Source organism: Lepus europaeus, chromosome 18 (assembly GCF_033115175.1).
Source record: "Lepus europaeus isolate LE1 chromosome 18, mLepTim1.pri, whole genome shotgun sequence".
In the NCBI taxonomy this organism is placed as follows: Eukaryota; Metazoa; Chordata; class Mammalia; order Lagomorpha; family Leporidae; genus Lepus; species Lepus europaeus.
The window spans coordinates 69,371,793-69,387,963 of record NC_084844.1 but is presented as its reverse complement, the minus strand read 5'-3'; the positions used below and the strand labels follow the sequence as shown (position 1 = coordinate 69,387,963).

Sequence of the window (16,171 nt, the reverse complement as noted above, 5' to 3'; positions counted from 1 at the left end):
TGGGTGCAAAGCTCAGATGGCTATTTTAATTTTTGAGATCTAATATACAATATGGTGATAGAGGTAATCATTGAGTACTATTCATTTCAACTTCACTAGAGAATAATTCTCAGATGTTCTCACCACAAGAAATGTCAATATTTGAGATGATGAATAGTTTAGTTAGTTTTATTTAAACAATCTACATGGTAGTCACAAACCACATCACTTTATACCCTATAAATATACATGAATATACTTTATAACTACAATAAAATAGAAAAACATAAGATTAAAAATTATATTGAAATATAATTATAAAATGTTTTAAAATCTGCAATATAAGAAAAACTAATAACAGGAACCATAATATTTTATGTGAGTTTTCTATCTCATAAAATAATCAAAATGGGTAGGCAATATAATTTTCTATAGGTTTTAAAACATCTTTCATTATGAAAAATTCAAGCAGTTCTAGAGACAGAATTCACAGAACTCCATTCTATCCATCAACGTGCTTCATCATCATACAACTCACGCAATATAAACTTCCCAAATGCTGCATTACTTTCAAGCTAATCCTAAAGATCACTTCATCTACATGTTGCAATTGTACCTCTAAAATAAAAACACTCTTCAAAAACATAATTAAAGTTATCACAACACAGCCAAAGAAAATTCCATTAAGTTAATCAAATATATGGTCACCTTTTATATTTCTCTGATTTCCCAAAAATTTTGTGTATTTTGTTCAAGATCCAAGAGATATTTATTGACTATAATTTATTATTGTCTCTTAAGATTTTTTTACTCGGTTCCGGTGCTGCAGGGAGGAGGTGGTTCTCGCCCGTGTTGTGTGCGTGTGTGCGCATGTGTGGGTGTGTAAGTGAGTGGGGGGGGGCACTTGGCTGGTTGTTGTCAGTGACTTCCCCTCCCCTCCACCCTTCCCCCTTCCCGCGCCACCACTGCAGTGGCCTCTCCCTGGGCCTTAGGAAATGAGAGATAAGGATGACATCGAGGTGGAGAGTGACAAAGAGCAACCAAGGTTTCAATCTGCGGCCGACAAACGGGCTCATCACAATGCACTGGAACGGAAACGCAGGGGGCGCATCACAGCTTCCACAGTGTGCGGGACTCGGTCCCCTCACTCCAAGGAGAGGAGGCGAGCCGGGCCCAAATCCCAGACAATGCCACAGAGCACATCCAGTACATGTGAAGGGAAGCCACACACACCAGCACGACGGGGACGACCTCGAGCGGCAGAGCGCTCTTCCGGAGCAGCAAGTCCGTGCCCTGCAGAAGCCGAGGGTGAGCGAGCGCCCAGCTGCAGACCAACTGCCCTCCTCAGACAGCAGCCGAGGGCAGCGCCATCTCCGCCTTGATGGCGGCTCGGACTCCAGCTCCGAGCAGAGCCGGAAGAGCCCCCAACAGGAGGAAGCCGAGTGGAGGCCAACTAACTGCGCGGGGCAGCCGGCAGTAAAAACTGTCGGCCTCCTGCAGTTCATCCTAGAGCCCTCACAACCAGTTAAGGGACGCTATTTTCCTCTTTCTCTCTCTCTTTTTTTTTAATCTTTATTTTTACGTAGAAGCTCTTGGACAAAGGCTCGCGTCCTCCTTCCCCGTTTCCATATTTTTAAGAGATGAATTCCCTTCAGGGATTCCCTGTCCCCACCAGGAGTTTTTAAACCAAAACAGGGCTGGCACCGCAGCTCACTAGGCTAATCCTCCACCTAGCGGCGGCGGCACACCGGGTTCTAGTCCCGGTCTGGGCGCCGGATTCTGTCCCGGTTGCTCCTCTTCCAGGCCAGCTCTCTGCTGTGGCCAGGGAGTGCAGTGGAGGATGGCCCAGGTGCTTGGGCCCTGCACCTGCATGGGAGACCGGGAGGAAGCACCTGGCTCCTGGTTTCGGATCGGCAGAGCGCCGGCAGTGGTGGCCATTGGAGGGTGAACCAACGGCAAGAAAGGAAGACCTTTCTCTCTGTCTCTCTCTCTCACTGTCCACTCTGCCTGTCAAAAAAAATAAAAATAAAAATAAACCAAAACAGCCCAACGTGGAAGCTTTTCCATGGAGGACCGATGGCCGGCCTGACCCCAGCACACAGCGGCCCACCCACTGCGCCCACCCGGCCTCTCCTCCTGGTCCCGCACCCGTATTTGACAGACTTCTTGAATCTGTGAACTGCTCTCCATCCAGATGACCAATCTGGAATAATCAGAATGACGCCCCTCCTTTTTAAGGATTTTTTTCTGAAAAGTTATTTATCACTCCTATCGGAAGATCAGATCCTTGAAGACACTTGTGCCATACGGAAGTGGGGGCAGATTGGCAGCGCAGTGTCTTTGGGCGTTTTTCACTCCTGCTTCTCTCACGAGCTGTGCAAACCCGCGGTGCCAGCCTGTGGGAGGTCCACGTGACAGTCTCGGGGTGTGCATGGGAGACAGCAGCCGTGAAGCCGCGCCACCAGCCAGTGGAGAGGGTTGGTTACTTGGGGGAGGGACAGGGAGGGCGGGTTGGGCTGGGTCGAGGTTTTGTATTGAGGGCCAGTGATGATGTTTTGATATTTATTCCCTGCTACTGAAATTTGAATCCGATTGTCCCTACTTCTGATGCTGTCAGTATTGCAAAGGACAGATTCATAAAGTATTGATCAAATCTTCTTTTCTTTCCTTGTGTATTTCTAAGATATTGAGCCAAATGATTTTTTAATGTAAATACCAAGAGCAATTTACCTGGTACTAAACCTGCACCCCAGTGCGGATCCACCCCCCTTCCCCCAGACCTGGCCCGTTTCCTCCTGTCCAGGAACCTGTCTCCACTGTGTGACCCGGCCCTGGTTCTGGCTGCGGTCAACAGATCCCAGTGAAGGGGTTTGTGTGTTCAGATCTCATTTCTTTGTCTTTTTCCTACTCTGTCCCCAGCATTTGCTGATTTCTAGCGCAAAATCTGTAGTCTCAGTCTGTGTTTGATTCCATTCCATGGAAATAAAAAGTATGTTGTACATACTGCTCAAGAGTTGTCTTGCAAGTTAAGGCTTCCCCCTTTACTATAAGACTATAAATAAAAACTTATTTTATCCTAAAAAAAGATTGTTTTACTCTACAGAATTGTTCCTGTCTCTCCCTTTTTTTGTCTTTCAATGTATTTATCCAATAGAAACTATTCTATTTGCCTTTTGGCTGTCTTCTTGTAAGACTGCAATATGTGGGAAAGAATCAGGAAGAGAGGACAGGAACCCAGATGCCTGATGCGAGTTAGTTGGAAAGACTCTTAACAGGGCAATGGTCTAATGCAATAGATCTGGGCTGTTATAAAGAATTTCACAGATAACAAAGAGACAAAAATAATATCTCCAAAGGGTTAAGGAAAGAGTGAAATGACAAGGAGTTTTGTCACTGCATTACAGAACATAATTAGCTAATTAGAAGCATTCAAATAAAGCATTGGGCCCAGATGAATTACTGAAGACATAATTCCTGACTTCAATAAGATGCCCCAAGGGAAAAAATAAAGCCCTTCGTGAGGGTTTATAATCATGCAGTAGGACAAAGCAACACTGGAGGACTTGAACGAACAATAACTGATGCTGTGCTCATATTTCAAAAAACAGAAAACCAAAACAAGTACTCATCCAAAATTTAAAATGAGCTGATAAAAACTCCCCAGAATATTATTAAACACCAAAATAACTATAATGCCTCACTGTGGTTTATTATTTTAGTCAAGGAAAACTGAAAAATCATGCCAAACCATTAAGTAAAACAATGTGACACAGAATGACAGCAGACACACCAAATTCTTTCTCTTCCTGTGCTAGAGTTTCACCATTCTGCCTATTCAATCACATCTATTTTCTCTCCTTCCTAAGCTCACAGTTGGATTCACTTCCCAGCTTCTTTTTCCATTAGTTGCAGACATGTGATTGAGCGCTAACCAACAGAATAAGAGAAGTAATGAGTGACACAAAATCCATTGCACCCCACATCCCTGACATGCACCTGTGCACATACCCCCTTCCAGCTGGAGAGAATGCAAAAGATCACCAGGGAGACCTGAGACGCTGCCTGTGGACTGCAGTAGTTTTAAAAATATGTCTCAGAGTCAGTGTTTAGCCACAGGTTAAGATGATAGGTAGCACATCCATGTCACCTACTGGAGTGCCTGAGTTTAATACCCAAGTCTGATTCCTGACTTCAGCTGCCTACAACTACAGTTCCTGGGAGGCAACAGTGATAGTTCAAGTAATCAGGCTCCTGTTCCCCATCTGGGAGACCTGGATTGAGTTCCTGTCTCCTGATTTTGGTCCCCTGCATAGGGTTGTTACAGGTATTCGGAGAGTGACTCAGTGGATGGGAATGATCTCTCCATGTTTCTTTGCCTCTTAAATAAAACACAAACAATGAATTTAGAAGACATCTGCAAGTTCTTTAACACACCTCCCTTCTGAGGGTATAGCATGAAAACAGCACAGCTTCTACTTGGTTGGCTTCCTTTCTTCTGCTGCTCTGCATAGAGCACCTCATGCAGGAGGACACTGTGTCAGTCTCATGTTCACACTCCATGAAGAGGAACCAACGTGATCCTCCAGCCCTACTCAGGCTATCAAATGTCTGCAGGTGCAATACATGCCTCACTGCAGTCTCACGACACACTCCTCAGCCAGACCCTCCCTCCTAAGCTGCTCCCAAATCCATGATCCAAAGAATCTGTGAAGCAATAAGTGCTTATTGTCCTGAGTCACTATGTTTTGGTTGATTTATTATGTAGCAAAAGAGAAGGTTTTGGTACCAGACGCTGGGATACTATTAACAAACAAACTAAACTCCCAGATAAAAGTGTCTATGGGACTAAAGAGAAACCTGAAGGGTTTTCAGGAAAGCACCAGTGAAAGATTCAAGGGCATGAAAGAGACTATTAGAAAGAGACAGTCCTGAAGCAGCCTGCCAGCGAAGACTTAAATGAAAGTGAGAAAAAAATATGGGAAAAATGAATGAAAACAGTTTCTATTATGAAGTCACAGAAAGTCTATCAACAGGGAAACCTCTGGTTAAATAAAAAATGGAAAATACACTAAGAAATTGGGAGATGAAGCTATGGAGAGGACCAAGCAGAATTTTGTAGGTGGTGTCTGGCTTATTCTTTTTATAGTAGAATGAAAGAAAAGAAAAATCAAAAGGAAGAACTAGATGCTAGAACTTGCTGAGTTTGAAAATAAAACTCATCCTCATTTCTAGCTCATCCAGTTAGCAACATTAAGGCAGTGCTTTTGTGCAAAGATTAAATGTGGGTCAGAGAAAAACGGGATCTAAACATAAAACATAAAACCAAAAATGTGACTGTAAAACTCTTTGTTAAAATCGCAGAAAGCTCTAAGAATCCTTAAGTCACACAAGGGTTCCCAAAGATTTTTGAAGCTTGCCTCTCAGAACAACTGGCAGTCAACGGTACTGCAAAACGTCCTACCCTGCATATAACATCCTCTCACAACAACAAGAAAATCTGACTGACTCAAAATGTCAATATTTCCAAAGCTGACAAACACTGCATTAGAAGAAAGGAGCCCAGTGGGCAGAAACAGTATTAACTTATTTAGTCCCCATCCCTTTCTGAGTAAGACTCAAGACATGGGTTTTTTATGTTTTGGTCCTCTTTGCTTCATAGAGTCTTTGCACACTGAAGGCACTAAATGTTTCTGCAATTGAAGATGTGTTAAACACAAGCAAACAAGATTAACACAAATTACAGAATTGAAGAAAGAGCTCATTTCCACTTCAGCCATCAACAAGTTTTATCAGCTTACTCAAGTCACCTTCTCTCTTTTGTAAAATGAAATGTTTTAACTAAACAGCTACTGATAACACAAGTGGCTCCTATGGGGAATATGCTGATACAAAATATAAGAATGTAGAGCTTAAGATGTAGAAGAGAAAATACATATTTGACAGATAATTTTAAATACATATAATTTTATTATATATAATAAAATATGCATGATAGGTAAAAAGCTCTATACTTTGTGCAGTCTTTTCTTTATTAGAATGGCTGAAAAGCCTATGAGAGCATTTCAGGTATGGAAAGCCAAGACACTGCAAAGTAACATATTTATAAGCTATTTCCAAATAGTCTCATCTTTTCTTCAAATGTGTTCTCTCTCTCAAATGAAATGATTACAATTCTGTAACCTACTTTTAGCATTTTAACTGACCATATTTAAGCATTTATCTGATTGTTTCATGGAAATGTTAGCCATTATCTTCAATTTTTAAAGTCTTTTGAATTTCTAGTTATTGTAGCTGACATTTTGAGTAGTATATTTTCAGTTATTTTCTGTTTGCTATGTGAATCTCCATGGCTTGTTTAGATTTTTAAAAATGGAACAATCTCATTTTAATGTTCAATTTTGATTTAGGCTTATATGTGGGGCAAATGTCAGACATAATCTATTTAATCAAATTTTGATATTTTAATACTGTCATTTGGTATTTTTTGATTTATTAATAACTGCTAAAATTCTCTTTATAAAACTATAGATGTGTGCTGTCCAGCTTGATAGACACAGCTATATTTGGCTATTTAAACTAAGTATAAATTAAGTTTAAAATTGAGTCTTCATTCATGGTAGCCATATTCAAATGATAATGGCAACTGTAATGGGGACAGCATTATATATAATTCCCTTTTGTATTGTTGCATATATATATATTTCTACATTTTCTTTTTATTCATTGGGTTTTATTTTTTATTTATTGGGTTTTACATTTGATATAGGCTAAATATATTTACCTTTATTTCCTTTCTCTCTAAGGAAACTATGAATTTTTATAGTATGTAAATTTTAGCTGTGTTTTTGGTCAATTGTAATTATGTTACACTGTAGTATGTGGCTGGAAGCTGAACTACTTTTGAATTTCTTTTATTTGTGTGTACAGAAGTAATTTATCACAGGTGACACTGGCATGTTTTGTTTTGCTTTTTTTTTTTTTTTTTTTTTTTGCTTTAAAGACTATCAGCATTTTAATTCTCATTTTGGAAGAAACACTTCCAATACTTTGGTCCGTTGACTGTCCCACTTTACAAAATTAAAATGTCTTAAATGTTGGTATCTTTTAACAGTTTCCTCCAAGCCCAGTTTTTATTTAAATAAAAAACAAATTCCTCAGGGAAGGAGGATTTTATAAGCAATTGCACAGCAGAATTGATTTTGGTGTGTGTCCTTGTGCCACTGCACCCATGTGGGAGACCCAGAAGAACCTCCTGGCTTCAGATTGGCACAGCTCCAGCCATTGTGGCCAATTGGGGAGTAAACCATTGGATGGAAGACCTCTCCTTCTCTCTCTCTACCTCTCCTTTCTCTGTGTAACTCTTTCAAATAAATAAAGATAAAAACCTTTTTCAAAAAACTTTAAAATTTGTGAGTATCTCATGAAAATAAAGGTTTATTTGCTGCAGAACAGACAGTTGCAGGGCTCTGATTGGCAGCCTTTTGCTCCTGATCTTGGAACTGGAGCGCAATAGTACATGGAGGGCAGCACTGTCATGTTACACTGAGCTGCTTACCGGCAGGGTTTGTGCTCTGGACATCTTCTTTGTTTTACATTAGCCAAGTTTGTTATAGATGCTGTGTATATATATGTATATATGTGTGTGTGTGTGTTAGAATTGACCTTGATAGATCAAACAACATACTTCTTTGGCAACTATATGAAAATAATATTTTTTCTTGAACTCATTATTTCTCACCATTTTAATATAATACAGAATTTCATCTAATGTTAAAACTTTTTAAAAATGGCAAAACTTGTTCAGAATGCATAACTGAAGCTCAAAATTAGAAATGTTGTAAATTGGGAGTTCCTTGATTTACTTTTGATTTTCAGTTTTTTCAATAATAAAAATGGGAATAGGAAATTCATTACATTGAGGTAAGGAATAATTAATTGAAATAAATGTAAAACTCCTTGAGGCCAAAAGAAAAGGGGAGGGGTTAGTGGCATAAAAGAATATTAAAATTAGTTGAAGGGGGAGATAACATTTAATACACTGAATATCCAGATCAATTAAATTCAATAACAATGGGGCCAGTACTGTGGCTCAGTGGGTTTTAAAGCCCCCATCTGCAGTGCTGGCATCTCATATGGGTGCCAGTTAGAGTCCTGGCTGCTCCACTTCTGATCCAGCTCCCTGCTAATGAGCTTGGGAATGCAGCAGAAGGTGGCCCAAATGCTTGGGCCCCTGCAACCATATGGGGCACCTAGAAGCAGATCCTGGCTTCTGACTTTGGACAGGCCCAGCTCTGGCCATTGTGGGCATTTGAGAAAATCAGCTGATGGAAGACCTTCCTCTCTGTCTCTATAGCTCTGTTTTTCAAATAAAATAAATAATTAAAAAATCTATAATAATGGCAAAACATATCTCATAAAGTCAGATAAACTTGTTTAAACTTATACTAGAAGGTTGATATTAGTACCTTCCTTCTTTTTTGAATATTTATTTATTTACCTGACAGGGAGGGAGGGAAGGAAGAGGGGAGGAGGGGGAGAGAGAGAGAGAGAGAGAGAGAGAGACAGAAAGATCTTCCATCTGCTGGTTCACACCCCAAATGGTGAAACAGTTAGGTCTGTTCCAGTCCGAAGCCAGGAACCAGGAACTCCATACAGTTCTCCCACATGAGTGCAGGGGCCCAAGCCTTTCAAAGGTCATCCTCTGCTGCTTTCACAGCCACATGAACAGGGAGCTGGATTGGGAGCAATGGCTTAATCTGATGGGCCACAACAGCTGCTTTATGTGAGCTTTCCGAAGTACCCACGTCCTATCTCTGTTAAAGCACAAGTTATTCAGAATTTTAAGGTTTTTTTCTCCTGCTTTCTCTATTAGACTTTGGATTTCTTAAAGGTCCATGTGATATTTATCTTCATATCTCCAGTGACTCCTAACCTGAAGATATTAGCATAAATGTTCTGAATGCATTGACAAATGAATCTAGATAAACCCATGACCAAAGAAAACCCTAAATGCTATGGTTATAAAGTCATTAAGAAAATGCCATTGAACTCCAAATAAGCACAGATTACTTATAATTATCTAATTATCAAGGTTAGAAAATACTTCATGGTGACAAACTCAGTCCTTGAAAAATGAATTATCAGGAATCCAACAGAGAGCAGTGGGAGAGTATGGAATATTCCAAAGCACTGAAAAAGGAAAGCATAAAACTTGCTCATGGAATAATGCCAGGATCACTGGTCTAAAAGGGAACTGAGTATGTGTTAGGACTCATGTGTCTACAGGCCATGAGGAGTCACAGAAGGTTCTTGCCAGTAGTAAGATTGTAAATGTGCTGGGAGAAGTGTGATTACAATACATGGAGAGGACTGGATGTGGGAAGATAGTAAACTCAAAGAGAAAAATTAAACAAGAGACTGTATGTAGTGGCAAAAATACTTGAAACAGCAATAAAAATGGAATGAAACTAATGAACACAGGGGACTGTTACATCTAATGATCCTCTAGTATTTAAAACTATCAGTTTTATAACCATCATTTCTTTACTCCTAGTCTTTAGTTTAAGTCTTGAACACTACTTGGAACACTGCCAATAGGATCCTAGACACTTTTCCAGGCTCTGTTCTCACATTCACCTTCATCCCACTGCAGCAGCCAGAATTATCTTTTTAGGTAAGATACCCCTGCTCAGTATTCTCCAGTAGCTTCCAATTGCTTTGGAAATAAAATGCAAACTTCTCACTGCTGTAAGACTCTGTCTTGCCTTTGCCCTCTTCTCAGATTCCCCACGATAAATCACCTGGCTGTGGTCACACCTGTCTTCTTTTAGTTACTCTCAACACTGAGCTCATTTTCATTGAGAGACTTCACATTCCCAATTCCCTCTGTCAGAAACAATCTCCTACATTTTCACATGTCTAGCTTTTAAAATATTTTCACATTTCAGCTCAAATACCATTTGTTCAGAGATCAAATCAGATCCTGATTCTGATCACAAGTCCTAAGGTAGCCATCCCTCCAGCAGATTCTAAGCATTCCCCTACCCTGCTTTATTCTTTCAGAGTAACCATCACCTTCAACAGTTACCTTTCTCTTTCTGTACATCTCAACCCTGTTTCTCCACCACAGGAAGAGAAGACATATTCTGTTTAGGAGGACCTTGGCCAAGTCACTCACCATTCTGTTCCCCTCATGCAAAGGATGAGGCTAGAACATAATAGATAATCAATGTACTTTTTACAAAGTCAAAATTCTAATTACGGATTCTAGGGAACAAATAGCACTGTACAAGCTTCTCTGAGCTGTACTTTGCTTCTCCTCTTACTATGTTATGAACTGCTTTACAGACTGGATTGAAAGACATGGACATGAGATCATGTTGCACCGTATAAAGACACAGAGTAGAAAATTATTCAAGCCATTCAGGTTTTGTGATTAAGCAATTTAGTGGCTTTAAAAATAAGACTGAGTGGTTTACTTTACACGCTAAGTTCTTTGCCAGAACACGTATGGAGAGGAGGCTTGGGGACTAAGTCTAAACATGGATGAGGCCATGGACAGCCTTCAAGGATGAAAAAAGAGCGAAGCCCCCAAGCTACACATGAGCCTATAGCATTTCCTAATTGCTTTCTCTGCATCTTGGCTTTATAATTTTAATTAAAATATACTAGTGGAGACAAGTTTGAATAAAAATTATTCATATATAATCTGTATTTGTATCTTTTATTTTTGTAATTTATAGTTTTATGGAAAAAACACACAAAACATAAAACCAAACAGTTGAAAGAATGCAGTTTTCAAGAATTGACACTTGAGGCTGGTGCTGGAAAACAGTAGGTTAAGTGGTTGCTTGCAACACTGGCTTCCCATATCAGAATGCTGGTCTGAGTCCCAGCTATTCCCTTTCCTAACCAGCTTCCTGCTAACATGCCTAGGAAAGCAGCCAAAGATGGCTCAAGTCCTTGGGCCTCTCTCACCCACGTGGGACACCTGGATGGGGCTCCTGATTCCTTGCTGTGGTCTTCCCCAACCCTGGCCATTGCAGCCACTTAAGGAGTGAATCAGTAGATAAAAGATCTCATTCTCTCCCTCTCCCTCTCCCTCTCCCTCTCCCTCTCCCTCTCCCTCTCCCTCTCCCTCTCCCTCTCCCTCTCCCTCTCCCTCTCCCTCTCCCTCTCCCTCTCCCTCTCCCTCTCCCTCTCCCTCTCCCTCTCCCTCTCCCTCTCCCTCTGCCTCTCTGCCTTTCAAAAAGATAAAATTTTTATTTAAAAAAACCACTTTCTTATTACACTGCGCAACAGAAATGTTTGAGCCAAGTAGTCAAAATGTTGAGCAAGCTCCCAACCTCGCTTCCTGTTTGGTGTGGCTATCCCCCTTCCACCTTGGTTCATATTTCTTTTAACTAATCTGGCTCCCACGGCATCTGAGTGTGTGACTGCATAGTTGCCATAGTCCCTCCGTTTCCATTATCCATGTGTAGAGAGATTCATTGTAATCCTAATTAGTGGACAGACCAATCTAAAGTTGTAAAATTTGTAAAGATACTTCCTAGTACTTTTTAAAAGAGATACTTTCACTGCTTGATTAACAATCAGTGTTGCACATTCTGATTTTATGAGATCTGCTTTACTGCCTGATTACCCAGATACTTCAATGGTTAATGAGGAAATGTCTCCTTCCGTTTTATTCAAATATTTCTTGTGTGTCTCTTGGGTGACAATACAATGATGATGTACTTTCTGAAACTGTACAATGGGTAGAGGAAACACTGACACCTCTGAGAGTAGCTTCTCTACAAAGTGAGCTCACTGGGTAATTCAAGCCAACGAAAATGCTCTCCCTCTGCAAGCCACAATTATCTACAGCTGTGCTTTACTCGGAACTCTCAATTCCTCTGAATGATTTTCATCTCAAAATAGAAAATTTCATCTGTTAAAATGCAGTGTAACCTTAACAGCAGACCATATCATCTGAATATTCAGTGTTTGGAACGTGGGAAGAGATGAATGTTGAAATCCAGAGGTCTGGGTATTGTAACAGATAGTAGGAGCTGAAATAACAGCACACAGGTAAGGCTACAGAAGAATGCAAAGGAAGCCACTGGAGGTACTCATGACACTGTACACTGCACCCATGGCTAGTTTCAGATCCTGATGATTAAATTAACCTTACTACTGTCTATGTGATGCCTTACAATTTAAAGCATGAACCTAATTTTCTACCATTACTACATCTACAAGTTGAACATCTCTAATCCAATCCCAAACTGGATTTTTGGATTAGGGATGATGGTGCTCGGTTCGGCAGCACATATAGTAATATTGGATTAGGGATGATGACTCAGGAACGTCAATGTAACTATTCTTTTTAAATCATTATTATTGATAGAGTTAGACAGTGAGAGAGACAGAGAGAAAGGTCTTCCTTCCGTTGGTTCACCCCCCAAATGGCCACTATGGCCGGCGCTGTGCCATTCCAAAGCCAGGAGCCAGGTGCTGCTTCTTCCTGGTCTCCCACGCAGGTGCAGGGGCCCAAATACTTGGGCCATCCTCCACTGCGCTCCTGTGTCACAGCAGAGAGCTGGACTAGAAGAGGAGCAACCAGGATTAGAACCCGGTGCCCATATGGGATGCCGGTGCTGCAGGCGGAGGATTAACCAAGTGAGCTATGGCGTCGGCCCCAATGTAACTATTCTAAAATCCAAAAATACTGCAAAATCTGGAACATTTCAGAACCGACAACTTTTGGAGAAAGGATACTCAACTTGTACTTACTAATCTGTGAAAGTCCTGAGAGGTGGTCACGGATGCCTTCATTTCATATCCATCAGACGAAACTGAGGAGGAAAGATGTTGTAGAGTAAATTAGCTGGAAGCCACTTTAGCGTCTTCTGACACAGATCACATGGGCTTCCACTGGATGACCAAGGATGTTGAAGTCCAATATCTAATAGCTACGGACATTACCTACGTGCTAAATGAACTTGTCTTTCATGATGGAAGTACTGAGCAGATGGAGAGAAGAGGCTGCTTACACAAATGAATGGCCTCAAGAGGAAGAAAAACGAGAAAGACAAGAATAACAGTTGTTACTTAAAAAGTCATTTGGTAAGAAAGGAATTCAAACACATATAGCAAGAGATAAGTTTTCCTAGAAATATCAAAATAATGACTGCAGTAGAACCTTATCAGATTCACATGACTTCAAATAACTGTTGGAAATTGATAGAACTGATTAAATATTACTTTAAGAACATCAGCATGATAAATATAATTTATTTTTAAAGGAAACATAGAAATCTGTATGCTGGGAATAGAAAATAATATTTATTAGAATTTGGTTAAAAATCTTTATTGTTACCACAAGTAGAATACTGCATTCAGTTAAGTATGACTCCCCTATGGATTTTATATTCTACTAAAATTATAAAGAAGTGATACTAACTTGAATTATTAGAAGTAACTCGTAAATAATTCTACATATGTTCTTTTGACATCTTGTTCAATCATTGATCAAAGTTCTTTATCTTGAAAGAATTTATTCCAAAGACTGACATAAGAACAATTAATCTTATATAAGATCGCACTTTTGTTGACTTTTATGATTTTAATTTAATAATTTTTTAAAATTTGAGAAGGAGAGAGAGAAAGAGGCAGGTAATTCACTCCACGCATGCCAGCAATGGCCAGGGCTACCCAGCAGTCAGGGGCTCAATCCAGGTCTGTCCTGGGAGGCAGGAACTCAACTACTTGGACCATCACTGCTACCTCCTAGGTTCTGTATTAGCAAGAAGCTGGAGTCAGGAGCCAGATCCAGGAATATAAACTCAAGTAGTCCACTATGGGTCCCAGGTGTTTTAAATGGCATAAGATACCACTGGGCTAAAACACCTGCCCTGCTCCAATTTACTAATTTAAATGACTAGAATTACCCTTCCCTGAGTTGTTTTGTATTTCAGATAAAAAACTGAGCTTACAATAATTTTTATTAAAACACAGTTTAATCTCAAAAACACATCTTTATTCTAACATCATTTTTTTTTAGTTTCTTATTACTGCTTATATTTTTTAAAATGTCTATTATCTTATTAAGTGGACATTATTTTTCACTGGTCTATACTTGCTACTACCCCTCAACAACAGAAAGGAGTACAGTAGGACCCATTGGCCAAGTGGCCCCAGCTTGAATCTGACCTGAATAACCAGTGCACTATGAAAGACATGTACTGTGTTCTATAAAGGTTTTATGATAGGTTTTATGTACACTTTAAAATGTGAATTTAAGGAAAGTTTTAAAAGTTACTTGAGGGGCCGGTGCCATGGTGTAGTGGGTAAAGCTGCCAACTGCAGTGCCAGCATCCCATAGGGGTGCCAGTTCGAGTCCCGGCTGCTCACTTCTGATCCAGATCTCTGCTATGGCCTGGAAAAGCAGTAAAAGATGGCCCAAGTTTTTGGGCCCCTGCACCTGTGTGGGGAAACCTGGAGGAAGCTCCTGGCTCCTGGCTTCAGATCAGTGCAGCTCTGGCCATGGCAGCCAATTGGGGAATGAACCAGCAGATGGAAGTCCCCTCTCTCTCTCTCTCTCTCTCTCTCTCTCTCTCTCTCTCTCTCTCCTCTATCTGTGTAACTCTTTCAAAAAATAAGTCAATCTTTTTAAAAAGTTATTTGATATTTTATGCTGCGGTACCAAGGACTATATTATACTAATTATATACATAATTGGGGGAAAATATATATTAAAGACAAATTCCCCCCACCTTTTCAGGTAAATAGAAATTAGAGCAGCAGCAATCGAAGAAGTTACACAATATCTTGAAAGCAGACTCCAGTCTTCACCGGAATATGAGTAGAGGTAGGTCTGATCTTTTCCCTGTATTTTTTTCTTCTTGCATATTTGCTTTTTTCTCCCTGGGAGTTAGGTAGGCCTTCAAGATGAACCCTTGTCTGTTCTCATGAGGAAGAAAGGCTTTCCTCAGCCTCCCTGTCCCCTGGAGCCTTGGCAACCTGGCTCTGGCATCAACTTATGCTCGCCTGTTACCCTTCCTTCTTATAGACCTCTGGGACATCTCTTGGTGCCTTTCCACAGAAAGAGCTCCTACACCTCCTACAGTACACTGTCAGGTAATTTCTGTCAGGTTTTAGCATTACAGTATGTGCAGTAAAGAAAACAGCTGACATGAAATACACTGAACAACTGATAACTGGTCACATTGGCCTTTTCCCACAGCTAAAAGAGGCTGAGATGAATATAGACAAACTTTACCCCTTCATCCTGTGAAAGGGGATTATTGGTCATCGAATCTTGCTGGCCAGCAACCTTCCTGGGATTTGTGATGTGCTGGGAAAGAAAAAAAACACAAAGATCAGAGACTCTGACCCATAGAGTATACACAAGAAAACAATCACATCGATTAAATTTACTATTTACTTACTATTTCTTTAATGTTACTATACCATGCTCTTAATTCTTTAATTCTACTTATCCACTGACTTTTATCTTGAGGAAGAACACAAAGAAATAGTTGTCAAGAAAAAAAGAAAATCTTCATAAAAATCATAATAAAATGTGAAACTAGGCCAAACTCAATCACCTAAAAATTGAAAAGAGCTATGATATTTATGGTGTCTCATATTCATATCATCAATCTTATTCTGAATAATTTATATTTCAGGATATTTAATAAATACATTATTACAAGACACAAGAAATGAACAATCACGGGCCAAAAAGCAAGATTTCAAAAGCAACATCACTAAATGGAATCAAAACCCTCTCCACATTTATCTTAATGAAAGAAAAATTTACTGAGGTTTGAATCATAGTTGAGTATGACTCCTATCTTAATGGAAGTGGCAGGGGGTCCACTTAGCACAAGGTCCAATTAGACAACTCTACATGTAGGCTCTGTTTTAAAACAAGCAGGTAAAGAGTAGAGAGAAAAAAAGTGTGAGGACAGAGGTCACAGTCTGCAAGGTGACGTGATTCCTCTTACAACAACAAAAATGTAATTTATAACTGGAAGTCAGCTTAAAAAACAAGCATTCTTGAAAAGAAAAATCTGATTTAATTTATTTAATAACACATTAAAATAAATCTGGATTTGCATTTATTTTTAGCAAATGAATAGTAAAAGTTAAACAACAGGGAACAGGTTGGTAGACAAATATTTGTATACAAATATTCTAGCAGCAG

General features: G+C 39.9%; 1 pseudogene; it reads left to right on the top strand.

Moving 5' to 3' along the window:
* Positions 1–974: 974 nt before the first annotated feature.
* Positions 975–15,209, top strand: LOC133746964 (protein max-like; annotated as a pseudogene).
* The last annotated feature ends 962 nt before the right edge of the window (positions 15,210–16,171 follow it).